The sequence below is a fragment of the Triturus cristatus genome, chromosome 2_2 (assembly GCF_964204655.1).
Source record: "Triturus cristatus chromosome 2_2, aTriCri1.1, whole genome shotgun sequence".
Classification (NCBI taxonomy): domain Eukaryota; kingdom Metazoa; phylum Chordata; class Amphibia; order Caudata; family Salamandridae; genus Triturus; species Triturus cristatus.
In genome coordinates, this window is record NC_140582.1 from 73,004,181 (window position 1) to 73,019,016 (window position 14,836).

General features: G+C 52.4%; 1 protein-coding gene across 3 annotated transcripts in view; it reads right to left on the reverse strand.

Moving 5' to 3' along the window:
• LOC146861874 (uncharacterized) overlaps positions 1-14,836 on the reverse strand; it is a 105,577-nt gene that overhangs the window by 45,838 nt on the left and 44,903 nt on the right. The gene's annotated exons all lie outside the window — the stretch shown is intronic.

The window sequence follows — 14,836 nt, forward strand, 5'->3', positions numbered from 1 at the left end:
GCGTAAATGCGAGACCTATTGCATTGCAAATGCTTGTCTTTATAAAGTTGTCAATCCTGCACTATTGTCTCTGTACTACATAAGAAAAGCACACTTTAGAATGAATGTTTGAATGAATGAATGCAGGAGTAACACTGCGGCACAAGTGGGCACTTTCTATGGATGGTGAAAGCCATTCTAAAGGCCTCCAGGGGTCCACCTTCGGTCACTTGCAAGTCTCTTGAAGATGCACCACTGATTCTTCAGTGTATGGTAACTAGTGTGTAGACAGCACAATTGTGTTTGTGTAGCCTGAAATGTGTTGGATGGTCATAGAAGCGTTGAGAAAAATTATACTCTTGTTGAACTGTACCGTTCTAATTCATCTGAAACTTCATTCCTAACTCTAGTTCGTGCACTGTCCCGCATCACTTTGCATAATAACTTGTATTGGAAGGTGTGTCGGATTACTTTCACTATAACCGTTTTGTACAGGCACTGTAGTTTACACAGTAAACGATGTGTCCAAATAGGGCTGCTTTGTGTGCACTGGTGCAAGTGATTGCTGGTCACCCTTGGGCGTTAGAAAAGCACTGGGGTGCCGTATTGAGTACAGATTATGTTACATAAATGCTAAATAACTTCTGTACATACTCCTCTCGCTTCTCTTATTTGCCATACTTCAAAGGGGCCACCAGGCCAGCCCCACATCCTTGTTTGCCCAGGGCGTTTGGATATGCATAGGGCTGGGACAGAGTCACTGTCCGCAAGGTCCTCGGCTAAGAGTTTCTGTCCCAGTAGCTGACAGTCACTGGCCCTCCTTCACCCACGGTAAATGTGCACGGGTATTTGTCTTATATCTCACCCCCTTCCAGTCATTTCAGAACTACAAAATCTTGTCAAATCTGGTCTCTCTCGCTGTCCAATAATCTGGCACTCCTGAAAGCAGCAACACTGCAAGTACTTCGACACTGGATCTGCCCGAGACCTCAACAAGACGACCACTTCTAAAACTCGTTTAGAACTCGTTATTCATTGATTTGAGGGTGTGGGTGGTGAGGAGAAAGGTAGACCGCAAGTGGCGTAACAACCAGAGCTGGCGACGTTGGGCCTAGGGGGATTCGGTTCGAGTCTTGGCGCCGTTTCAACATCGTGTGATTCTTGGCAAATTACTTAATCTCATGGTGCTTTGAAAAATGTGACATTGGCTTATGTAAATGGGGCTCGTGTAAAGTCTCCAATACCCCCAGGGTGTTTAAAACTTTAAAAAGTGAGTTACGTTCTGCCAAATCTATCTATGCCTCGCTTCTTGAATGTGATCAGGAGTTTACGCTGTGTTAGACCTGTCATAGGCCAACCTCTCGGATGGATCCAAGCCACGGCCACGTGTGAGACCCACTGCCCCGTGCTGCCAGCTTTTTGCAGGTTCAGGTTTCTCTCATTTCCTCTGGTATTTAATATCCGTGCGGATCCAGAGTCGCCTTGGGTCTCTGTTGCACGCATCCTTGTATCCTCCTCCCATCCTGCCCAGCTTGTGCCAGCGTGCCCTTCCCAGGCACTTTCAAACAGCAAGCAAGCGCTTCCCCTTTCTCTTCTCTGACAGGGAGATGGACGCGGATTGTTATTTACCGAGCAGATGTGTAACCGGACGCTCTAACCTGCTAATCCTGTATTGTGAACGGAGCCACTGAGCGCGCCATCATCCCTGTGCGCAAAGCGCCCTCCCTGCGCGCAGGAGGAGGAGGGGGCACGGCTCCGGCTGCTTATCAACACCTTTCTTTTTTAAGGCACTGTTATTGTGGAAGAAGTTCAAACGTGCGTGGCTTCGGTTCCTTTTTACGTTTTTGGTTTGGCTTTTTCTGCCATCCCACTTGAACGGCCTCGCCTGCCAAAAGGTTTCTTATCTTTATGGGGCCATGTGTTTGGCCCCATAAAGATAAGAAAGCTTTCACTGCAGAAGGAAGGCAGACGAGCCCGTCCAAATGGGATGGCTCAGAAAGCCGAGCAAAGACGTCACCAACACCTCTTTTCCAATGGCTGGCCACTGTTTAGCATAAACGGTGACGCCGGCCAATGGAAAAGAGGGGTGGGGCTTAATGCCCATTACAGAAAATCCCTCAAAACGTTAAATCTCGCCAGCGAGACTGCGCATGCGCGCAGCCTACGCCAGGTGAGACCTAAAAATGGTTTGTGAACCCAGCCCTGCATCAGGGAAGTCGTCAGCAGAAGGAGTTCTTGGTCCCAGGGATGTACTGATCTCAGTTCATCGGAAAAGGGGACGTACTACGGGTCTCTGGTGACAGAACTAATCTACATGCTTCCCCTGCTTTGGTGCTCTGAGACTATTGAATATAGTGCAACTCTGCACTGAAAACTCCTCTTCATGCTTCTGCCAGACAATGCTGGAATTTGCAACACATCAGGAAAACCCAAAGCAGATAGTGACCTGAGATTAAACTGCTGATTGTTTGTCAACTCATCTGCACTGACTGCAATGTGCATTTTACTCCAGATCCTTTAATACATTGTTTTCAAACGTGTGCAAATACCTCCCATACATTACAATTCAGGGGCCCTGTTTATCTCCTTTAAAGTCTATGTTGCCAGTTTAGTTCTGAAAACAAATACTTTCCAAAGAGGCACTAAAGTCTGTTGACCCGTGGGCCCCAACCCGGACTGCCGCCAGAGTAGTAGTGACTCACTGGCAACCTGCTGCATTGCAGATCGGCAGTACTGAGCTCAGCAGCCAGGCATAATTTCAGAATGCAGCATGCAATGGCGCGGCAATGAGAAGTTGTCGACACGACTCCTGGAGGACCGCGGCTGCAGCTGAGCCCCTGCAAGGCCGGGAGTCATCGTGGCAGGCTGGCCCGCTGTCAGACCAGCAATGCAGCTAGTCGCTAATAGTTAAGTGTCACTACTAGTACCTGTCCTTCAATTTTCAGTTCTGGGATTTTGCAAAAAAATTAGATGACTGGTTTAGGTTACAGCTTTAGAGGTCTGCTTAAACATTTGTTTAACAGTACGATCAGGTTAAAAGGGCACTAGGTTAGTGTCCTTCCATTTCTGGTGCTTTGCAGCAGTTTTAAGATCTTCTTACATTTTCTTATTTCTCAAATGGGTGTAATTCTGATATTCATGCTTCCCTCGTCTTCATTGCTTGGTTTTGCTCACAAGAAAAATGTCACTCATAGTCACTGAATGTCACTTATAATTACACTGAAATTATGAAAAAGTCACACATAAGCGATCTGAAACCTTGGCAGCTATGCTGTTGGAAAACATTACATCATTTTATTTTTCTCACAGTTTCCCAATTTGTAGATGATATTTTCTGTCCCTTGCACTAGGCCACAGTTTTTTTCAATCTTAGTGCCTGGAAGCCTCTGGATAATCATGGTGCTGTTTCAGTATTAAGTCACCTGCCTCTGCCGGTGATTTTAAAACTTTTTAATAATTTATTGCCCAAATTCTCACACCTAGCAATATTTACTCTTGTCCTCCCATGTCTCCTCTCTGAAACACTCCTCTGCTAACCCCATTGGCTCCTCTAAGCAACAGTCTGACTGACCAGCCTGTGCAATAAAATACAAGTTTGGCAAAGCAAAATGTGTGCATATGTGAAGTAGCCAAAAATGATTGAAACCCCAAAAACTGCACATTCGTCAAAAGTATGCCGATGTGTTCTGTAAATGTGGCACTTAAAAGCCACTGCTTTGACAAGTGCTGTAGTTGCTATTGTATAGTGCTTTACATGCATACACACTCAGTACAACGTAAAACGCTTGGCGCTAGCAATGATGCACTGCACAGTGTATGTGTGTTAGATCTGTCAACCCTAGGGTGGTCTTCCCCTACATTTTTGGACCTCTTCGCCTCCCACTGGACCCCACATTTTTGTTGGACTTAGGACTCTGGGCCCCTTACCACTGCTAAACAGTGCTGAGGTGCAGGTGCTCTCCGTTAAAAGCATGGTGACACTATTGCATCAGCCATAGACCCTGCTATTGCAGTGAGGCCTATCCTCCATCTGCATACTGATAGTCTGCACGGTCTGGGACTTTTTGCAACTGTAGTCTTTTGTCCCTGTTGACAGACAGGTAGGAAAGAAAGGGAACACACCAGAGCCTCCTGGATTTTTCCAGAGATTTCCAACCCCCTGGATTCTTCCAGAAAGTGCCGCTCCTCCCGATCACCTGACCTTAGGGTATAATAGGGAGGGTTCTGGCCACACATCTCTGTTACACTGCTGGACCAGGAAGAATCTCTGCGGGAGTGAGGACTGCTGTGCCAGGAGGATTGCCACTTGTGAGGAGGCTGTCTGCTCCCAGGAACTGCTGCCCCAACTTGCTGAGCTGCCCTACTGCCTGCCGATCCTGCCCTGCTAGAGAGAACAGAAAATAACACCCTCCAGAGTGTCTCCACAGCATTCATGAGAACTGATTTTTTTGTTTGGACTGCAACACTTCCCAAAACAGCCCCTTCGGTGCTTTTGGGACACCAACGTTCTTCAAGACAGCCTCTGCAGCATTGGGCACGGGGAACTGCCTCTAGCCTGGACACCTGCCCTATCTAGGAAAGACTCTGTGCCCAAGATCGTCCCTCACGCGGAGTGCGCGAGACTGCACCCGACTGGGGACTTCAATTATTGTTAAAACTGCCCCCGAGATCACCACTAAAATTGCCCTTCACATCACCGCTGCGGGCCGAGTCGAATCGCCACAGAACTCTGTCCCCGTAATCACCGCCGCGGCCGCATGTCAACAACCAGGTGTACACCTCCAGCGAAGAAGCTGTGCTGAAGCCAGGCATTGCCCAGCAACCATGACTTCCCTGACGTCACTGCCGCGTGGGGAAAGGGAACCGCCCCAGGAGACCGCCGCATCAAAGCCAGAAGGGCTGCCTCCGCCCCACTCCTGTGCAGCCGTGACAAGCAACCCAGCGTCCTGGGAGACCCACGAAGCCCTGAAGCCGGTGCCCGCCTCAGGTAACGGTCAGCGTACAAGTTAACCTGCCGTGAAGGGGAAGTTGGCGGGAGCGGGTTGTAGAGTGCAGGGACTGCCTTAGCTTACTCACAGGCTTGCCAGGAACTGCATCTACTGATTGCGCAGTAGCCCATTTGAACTCGCTCTGCCCGGGACTATTTGTGCATACCTCCTGTGAACGGGGACTGTCTTCCTTTACGGAGGAGTTGCCGGGGGCTGTGGGATTCATCGGCTGGGACGGCCTTCATTCATATCGGGGACTGCCGTACTTGACTAACGGGACTGCCGGGGCTATGTATATCTAAATGCGAACCTCGCCCTGATAAGTTGAACACCAGTAACAATAGCGCAACTGCGAAGGGCGCAGGACAGCTGCAGCACCGTCCTCCCGCACCAAAGTGACCCCTGTTCATAAAACCTGCGATCAGTGCTTCATCTACACCACTTAAGGAACTGCTTTAGTTTGAGTACAAAGGATCGTCCTCCTAAAGTGGTACAGGCTCACAAAGACTACGAGCAGTGCATAATCTCCTGCCCTTGAGGAACTGTTCTTACCTTAATGTTCTTCCACTGAAAGTCAGTCCCTATTTGAAACCAAAAGACCTTTTGACTGACTCCTTTTGATTGCATATAGTGACTTCTTACTATTTTTGGATCTTGCATAATCTTTGGATAAAGATACCTTTTTTATAAAACTGGTGTAGTGTCCTTTTGTGAGTGATTTTACTGTGTCACTCGTGATCTGTGTTGCACAAATACTTTACATATTGCCTCTGAAGTTAAGCCTTCCTGCTTTGTGCCAAGCTACTCTGTCGGAAGCGGTGGTCCCTATTTGGACTAGGGTGCATACCCCTACCAACTAGAGACCCCGGTTCTAACATTGGTGGCAGCGGTGGGATTAGGACTTGTGCTTGTGTAACACCACACATGACTCAGTGTACACCACAACCCTGTCTTCCCTCTCCAATTGCCATTTTTATTTTGAAATTCTCCATGACTGGCTGCTCTTTTTCAAAGTCCTTTTTGCCAAGTCCCATTGGTTTTCTCTACGAATGTCTGAGGTCCTACCTAGCAAGATGGAATTTGAGCTGGCCAACCTGGAAGCTTACACGGTGGCGCCGCTCAAGGAATTCTGCAAGGAGAAAGGGGTGCCCTTCAAGCGAAGCGCCAAGAAGGCAGAGCTTCAGAAAGCCTTGAGAGCATGGGTAACGGCCCACCCAGAAGGAGAAGGGGACGGGCAGGGATCAGAGCATGACGCCACAGGAGATCTGGACCTACTGCCTAATAGCGACAATGTATAGCCAGGGTCAGGAATACGCTCCAGGGCAGGCAGTAGTGTCTTAGCGAGGAGCCTGCCCTCAGAGGAATTGGCAGACAAGAGGGAGGAGAGACAGCTTAAGTTAGAGCTTGCCAGGTTAGAGAAGAAGCGTGAAGAAAATAGGCTGGCCATGGAGGAAAGGAAACTGGCCCATGAGCTCAGCCTGAAGGAGCTGACGGCGACACAAATGGTGGCAGCGTACCTCCTGAAGCTTCACGCGAGTCCAGGTTCTATATGCCTACAGATGTTGTGGCCAGTTTTAATGTGGGGGATGGTATTGACAAGTGGTTAGCAGCCTATGAGGTGTCTTTAAGAGCCCATGGCGTCCCCGAGAGTTACTGGGGGGTAGCCTATACAGGTACATGCCTCCAGTGGGGAGGGACACACTCCTTACATTAGACAAGGCAGACCAGACCAACTATCCTGTTATGAGGGAAGCGTTAGTCAAAAAGTTTGGTCTTACCCCTGAAAAGTATAGGCAGAAGTTTAGGAATAGCCACAAACGTCCCACACAGAACTGGGTAGATTTCCTGGATTACGCTAGTAAGGGGTTGGGTGCGGGGCAGCGAAGTAACTGATTATGAAGGGCTGTATAATTTGTTCTTGAGAGAGCACTTTCTAGAGAAATGTTTTCCAGAGCTGCGTCAACACCTGGTTGACCACAAGTTGACCGATCCGAGGAAGCTTGCGGAGGAGGCGGACACCTGGGCCAGTACCAGGGCGTCCAACAAGGGATCTGGGGGAGACCCCCAAAAGGGTGGATAGGGTTTCCACCAGAAGAAAGAGGGGGGAGATAAAAAGAAGGAGGAGTTCTCCAAATGCCCCCAAACCAGATCGCAAGGGAGAGGGTTTGGATCCCAGCCCCAATCTGGCCACCAGAAGCCCACTTATTCTGACAAAGGTCAGCAGCCCAAATCTGTCTGGTGCTATGAGTGTGGTGAAATTGGACACTATAAGGGGGATCCCCAGTGTCGGAAAAGAGCACCACCTCCCACTGGAGGCAAAAACCCCAGGGTGGCTAGTGTAGTGCTGGGGGAGGAGCTGTCCCTAGATAATAGGGGTGAGTAGGCAGGGTTGACCTTAGTATCCCTGGGAGACAGTGAGATGGTCCCAAAGACCCATGTGCCCTCAAATACCACCAAGTATAGGCAGTGGGTCACCATCAATGGTCGGGGGGAGGCTCTGAGGGACACAGGTGCCAGCATGACTATGGTAAGGAGTCAGCTGGTGTCCCCAGAGCAAGTAGTGCCCAATGCATTCCACTCAGTTGTGATGGCTGACAACAGGGAAGGCCACTATCCGGTGACTCAGCTTCCCTTTGAGTTGGGAGGGGTTTCAGTCCTTCTAAGAGTTGCTGTAAGCCCTGCCATGCCAATCGACTGTCTACTGGGGAATGATCTGGAGCACACTGCCGGGAAGGAGGTAGAGCTCAAAGCACATGCAGAGATGCTGGGGTTACCAGAGTGGGCCTGTGCTACCACACGGTCCATGGCTGTCCAGGAAGGGAGTCTGCCAGGGCTGGAGCCTGGAACAATGGCCCAGCCAGCTGCTAACAAGGGAAACGACCGAGGGCATTGGAAACCCGCCCCGGAGAGCGCATCCTGTGAGATGGATGGGTCACCTGTTGCGGTCGCACCGAAGTCCACGGAGGGTGACGTTACTCCCTTGGGAGACATGCTGACCCCTGCAGAGTGGCAGGTGGAAGGAGGGGCTACCCAGGAGGAGTTTTGTCAGGCACAGAAGGAGTGCCCCACCCTTTTTTTTTTTTTTTTTAATTCTTTTTATTTGCATTTTTAAACAACAAATAACAACACAACTCACTGCTGTGAACACAGGTCATATTATTGACGATACAGCCCCCCACCAACCCACAGCCAATTATAGGGTCAGCATTGTCCACTTCAGTATGCAGGTACAGCATTCGCCAGATCTAATCTCCGCATCTTTGTCGCCACCCATGCACCATCCAAATCCCCGATATACACCCTCATGTCTCAACGTCTACCCACATCCCATCTGCGTCCCGCCTGTTCCCACAAGGAGCATTACATCACAGTGCCTGGAGCGTAGTTTGTGCCAGCCAGTGTATAAAAGGCTCCCATATGTCTTTCGGCCGTGAACGCACCGGCATGAGCTCCCAGTACAAATCGAGCTGTGTTTGACAATATGCAGCACTTTGTACCCAGTCCCTTATACTAGGCGACGTAGCCACCCCCCAATGCATCGCAACTTGTCGCTTGGCCAGCAAGAGTAGCATCGCAGGTAGCTTCCGGTGCTTGGGTTTGATCATATGTAGAATGCCTAGTAGTGTAACTGTCGGTGTACAAGGGATCAGCAGGCCAGTTATTGTGCATATGAGCTCTATCACCCTGGTCCAGAAGGACGCCAGTGTGGGACAGTCCCACGCCATATGCAAGAATGTAGCCCCGCGAGCACCACAGCGCCAGCAAGCATCTGTCTCTCTCAAGCCCATGCGGTGCAGCCGGCTAGGGGTGCGGTACATCATATGGATATATTTGAAATGGATCAGGCGAAGCCTGTAGTTGGGGGGATAGGATCTCAAGGAGCCCACAACACAGATCCCAGTGTGCATCAGAGATTTCGGCACCTAGTTCCGCGGCCCACATGCCACGCGCCGCCGGGGTCACCACGGGATTGCTGTACTGCAGACTCCGGTAAAGTCGGGATATGAGCTTGCGTCCCGACTCCACCGTCAGCACATTCACCAGGGCAGGGAAATCCGGCGGCGGTGCCGGAAATGTAGGAATGAGCTTTTTACATGTGTGGCGGAGCTGGTAATAAAGGAGTGTGTCAAGCATCGTTGGGGCGTCCTCCCCGCATAACTGTTCCTGTGTGAGGAAGGCATCCCCCGGGAACAGATCCCCCCCTGTGTGAAGTCCACGTGCTGCAGCCCGTTCCCCAGTTCGCATGTGTTGCAACGGGGGCCACATCGGATTCCCTCGTATAGGCATCGATCTGGTGTATAGAAGGTCCAGCCCGGCCCTACGCTTCAGTCCATCCCAGGCCCACCGAATTGCATGCACCGGGTCGATTTCGGTGCATCTATGCTTGTGTGGTGCATAAACAGCCACGGCGAGCGGCAGTGGTGCCGCCCTATCCGTCTCAATCGCCACATGTGGCTGAAATGGCGTGGGGTGCACCCAGTAGTGCAGAAACTGTGCCTGCGCACAGTATGCATAGAGCGAGAAATCCGGTGCCGCCAAGCCCCCCTGTCGTTGCGGGAGAGTGAGGGTCTCCCAGGACACCCTCGGTTGTTTTCCCCCCCATGCCAGTTCCACCATCCGCGAGCGCACTTGGCGCAAAAAGCTAGCACCCAGGGGCATCGGTATGTTGACAAATAAATATAAGAGCTTAGGTAAGATGACCATTTTGGCCACAGCAATTCTTCCCGCCAGCGAAAGGGGAAGATGTTTCCAGCGGCCGACCCTCTCTTCCACCCAGCGCAACACCCGTCCATAATTTTCGGACCATAATTGCTGCATATCCGCGCTTATCCATATCCCCAGGTATCTAACCGGACCGTCAGCCCATTTCAGCGGACAGTCCGGAGTAAAGCGTGAGGTCCCGGCCGTCAGAGGCAGGATGACCGACTTTTCCCAATTTATGGTTACTCCCGACAGCCGGCCATATTCCAACAGTTCATTTGTCATGGGGGAAAGATTTTCCTGCGGGTCTATCATGTATAGAGTGATATCGTCCGCGTACATGGATACGGTTAGTGCCCTTGACGAAAAACCAATGCCTCTGTCTGCATGATGTTGTCTAATGCGGGCCGCCAAGGGCTCTGTGGCGATCGCAAACAACAGGGGCGATAACGGGCAGCCTTGCCTCGTACCTCTCCCAATGGCAAAGGGCTCAGAAATAAGCCCGTTTACTCTAACCCGAGCAGTGATGTTAGTATACAGTAATTTAATATAGTTAATGAAAGCCTCACTTACACCCATTCTCTGCAGCAAGGGGAACAAGAACCCCCACTCCAGGGAATCGAACGCTTTTGTGGCGTCCAGCAGCACCGCCACCGCCTTAACATGTGGGGCCAAATAGTGTAGGACTCCAAAGAGTGTTCGAAGATTATGAGAGGTCGAGTGGCCCGGCACAAAGCCCGATTGATCCGGGCGTATCATAAGCGGCAGCACCGGCTGTAGCCGCGTTGCGAGCATTTTTGCAAAGATCTTCGCATCAGTATTGATCAAAGATAGCGGTCTATAGGAATCGCAGTGCTGGGCGTCCTTGTCAGGTTTCAAGAGGGCAATGATTACAGCCTCCCTCATTGATGCTGGGAGCATGCCCCCCTCGACCGCCTCGGCATATACTGCCAACAGTCTGGGGGCCAGGAGATCAGCGTACTCCTTATAGAACTGTGCCGGTAGACCATCCGGCCCTGGCGCCTTCCCGGCTGCCAGAGAGCCTATTGCTTCTCTAACATCCTCGACCGTGAAGGGGCGATCAAAATACCCTTTTTGGTGCGCATTGAACCAAATTAACTGTATCGTATCCAAGTATCCAGCCAACTCCTCTATCGGAGGCACTCCCCGGGCACGGTACAGGTCTTTGTAAAAATTTCGAAAGGTGTCTAGGATTTCTGGAGGAGTATGCACCTGTCCACCTCCTTGTGTCTCCACTGAGGATATGAAGGGGGAAGGTCTTTGTGATCGCAGCAGGAGGGCGAGTGTTTTACCCGGGCGGTCTCCCTCCCCATACCTGCGGGCAACCGTGTGTTTAGTCAAAAATTTAATTTCCCTATCTGCTTCAGCCTGGTACTCTGTAAGTTTGGCACGTGTCTCCGCCAATGTTGCCGCCGATAGATCCGAGCAATACCGCACCTCCAGATCATGTATGTTGTCTTCCAGCCGCTTTAGTGTACCCCGGATTGCCTTCAGGACTGCGGCCTGCCCCGCGATGCAGTGACCCCTCACCACCACTTTAAATGCGTCCCACAGGATGCCCACCGATTGCACAGAACCTGTGTTCTGTTCAAAATATTCAGTTATGTGTTGGTATATTTCTTCCCTAAATACCTGATCCGTCAGGGCCTGTGCCAGTAATCGCCACGCGAAGGGCGTTATATATGGTTTTGGTACGTGTAACGTCAGCTCAACCGGGGAGTGGTCAGAAAGGGTACGCGCCCTGTGAGTAACTGCGGACACCCATGCATGTATGTGTGGGGTCAAGAGCCAAAAATCCAATCTGGACCAGGCCCCCCTGTGTGGGGTGAAACAGGTGCCCTCCCTGATCGCTGGATGCAACGCTCGCCACGAGTCCAACAGATGATAATCCGCCATGAGGCCCCGGATGAGATCTGACGCATGTGGGTGATGTATGCGATCAGCCCCTACCCTGTCTAACTCCTGCGAGAGCACCACATTAAAGTCCCCGCCCCATATGTATGCCCCCCCTCCTAGTGACTGTGCCTTGTGCCAGACATGCCTAAAAAAATCAGGTCGTCCGTGTTGGGACCATACGTGTTAATTAGTGTTATCTGCATGTGAAATAACTGCCCCATCAATATTACGTAGCGCCCCTCAGTATCGGCATACACCTTGAAGGTGCGCCAGGGTAGGCCCCTTCGAATTAGAATTGCCACTCCCCTGGAGTAGCTGGAGCAACCTGAGGTGTGGATTTCTCCCCATCTGGTGTTCCTAAGTTTCTCCCCGGCAGTCTGTGTCAGGTGTGTCTCCTGTAGGAAACAGATGTCGATCTGGTGCCGCGCCAAATGTGCATGGGTCAGTCGTATTTTGCGGTGATTATTTAGACCCCTAATATTCCAGGTAAGACAACGCAGCGCGGTCATGTAAGCGCATATGGGTGTGTCCTACGCAGCCGTGTGATCATCCGCTGTGTCCCTCTCTGGGCCTGCATGTAAACCTCCCATACATCATGGACAGCAATCGATAACAACATGGCATCAGCCAGCGCCAGGGCTGCATCAGTAGTCAGTGGTACAGTAAAATAGTGCAGTGGAAGAGAACTACCCAACAAGAACCAAACCCCCCCGCCACCCACTCCAACCCCCCAATCAGGTTGAGATTCATTTACCCCCCACCACCCATCTCAAAAACAACAGTCTTGTAGTAACATCCCGGGAATTATCCCTACGAGGGCATGGGGTCACCGGCATACTCCCCTATCGAAAGGCGATAGGGTGGCCGAACAAGTCCGCCTTATATGTACTCAGTCTGTCTGCTTACAGCGGGGCTAGCCCAGTAGCTCTCCCCCTTTATATCTCTGCCAAAGTTCAGAAATGGCCTCTGCAACAAGTCCGACTATCTCCCCACTTTCCCCCTGCACCGCCCTCGCCCCCCGCAGGCCTCAGGATCCCCCAATGCATCAGCAAGTGGTATACTTAGCAATCACGCTGACCGGTGCCCTGTCGCACCAGCGGTCGGGGAAACCAGCACAACTTTGTCCTCACTACTCAATGTCACTTAGCTGGCCCATCGGTGGAGTCTCCTGTCCTTCTCGCCGTTCTCGCTGTGACCGCTCCGCCTGTCTCGCGAACTTGAGCGCCTCCGCAGCCACCGCGAAGACCATTGGCTTTCCTTTATGGTGTATCCGCAACTTGGCAGGGTATAGCATGGCATATTTAGTCCCCACTTTCTGGAATATCTTTTTAGCCGGTAGGAATTCGCGCCGCGCAGCCTGCACAGCTTGCGTGAAATCGGGAAATAAGGATATGTCCATGTTTTGAAATTTGAGCTCACCTCTTTCACGTGCCAGCCGCAATATTGTGTCTCTGTCTCGATAGTTTAGTACTCGGGCAAGGATCGGGCGCGGAGGCGCCCCCGGCACCGGGCGCGGCCCCATTGTATGGTGCGCCCGTTCGATCAGAAACATGGCCGACAGGGCCCCACCAAACAGGTCGCGGAACATGCCCTCAACAAAGTTCTCCATATTGCCAGTGTTCGTGGATTCCGCAATGCCAATAATTCGTACGTTGTTCCTTCGGGAGCGGGCCTCCAAATCTTCATTACGCCCCCGTATCACCTCCAGGACCTTATCCATGCGAAGTAGTTTCTCCTGGGTGTCCCCATGGCCCTCCTCGCATTCGGCAATTCGTGTTTCCATCGCCTCCAGCCTCTCCTCATGTTTATCAACCTTATGCGAAATTCCGTCCAGGCGCTGGGCCATGGAGTCCAGTTTGCCGTCAATCTCCTTGAGGCAGCCCTTCAGGTCGCGAAACATACTCTTCACATCCTCGTCCTGCGTCGGTTCCAGTTGCGTTTCAGGGACCACCGTCTGCGACACCGGGCCATCGCCCGTACTCTGGGCCAACTGTCGCTCAAACTGGAGCTTCCGCTGCTTGGCATCTGTTTTCCCCATGGTGCAGGTAGGTACTCCAGGCCCAATATAGGAGGGGGAGGATCCAACAGAATCGCCACAGGCCCCCCGGGTCTCTGCCAAATCCACGGGTGGCAAAGGCCTACAACCTCCCTGTCTCGTGGCCGTGTACCGTGTTGCGCGTCATGCCGATAATAACGCCAAGCAGTCCTCCAGCGCCCCCCGTCCGTGGGCCCGCGGCGGCCTCCACCAGAAAGCGCCCATCAACCGCTCCGCAGTCGGGCTAGGCCACCCGGGTCTGGCACTCCCGCGGTCACCACATCCGGGCCAGGCCCGGTCGGACCACTCTGCGCAGGTCACGGATCTTCGGTGCCCACCAGCTAGGCGCCCCTTACAGGCACGAGGTATGCGGGTCGCTCCCCCAGGGTGTCGCAGTTAGCAGCCTCGTCGATAGGAAAGCCGGGGAAGCAATCCGCGCCGAGTCGGCATCAGCAGCACCGCAGGTACACAGATCGCGCTGTTGTTATGCTGGCTGTCCCATGTCATCCGGGATCACCCTCCGGTCACTTAGGGCCGCGAGGGCAGGAGAGGCATCCCTCAGCTTTCAAACGCGGCGTCCTCACCGTGCGCGCCCGTCCTCGGCCCGCGACCGGGGACTCGCGTAGCAGCAGACGCCGTCAAGGGCGGCGCAGTCCGGCAGCAGGGTCGAGACGGAGTCGACGCTCCGGATAGCCTTAACCGATCTCGGTCAGAAAGGCAGCATTCGATTGCTCTTCGGCTAGGCAGCCCCCGCCGCAGCTTAGCGGCGCAAATTAGAAGGCATACTACGGATGGGCTGACGGATTCGGCGTTCGGCCGGCAGAGCCCCGTTACACGGCGGCCATCTTGCAGCTCGGCTCGGCCAGGAGTGCCCCACCCTTGAGGGCATGCAGAGACAGGCCGAAGCCCAGGCAGGAGGAAACGTCTCTGGAAACTACCACATTTACTGGGAGGACGGCCTCCTCTACAGTGAGCCTAAGGCTCCTGTGCATGGGTCATCTAGGGCCTTAGTGGTCTCCCAATGCTACAGGGCCTTCCTGTTGGAGTTGACTCATGAGATCCCCTTGGCGGGACACTTGGGCCAAGACAAAACTTTTGCTAGACTAGTCCCACATTTCTATTGGCCCAGGATGAGGATTTCCTCTGATACATTTAGCAAGACATGTGTGTCCTGCCAAGCTAGTGGGAAAACAGGGACCAAATTGAAGGCCCCCCT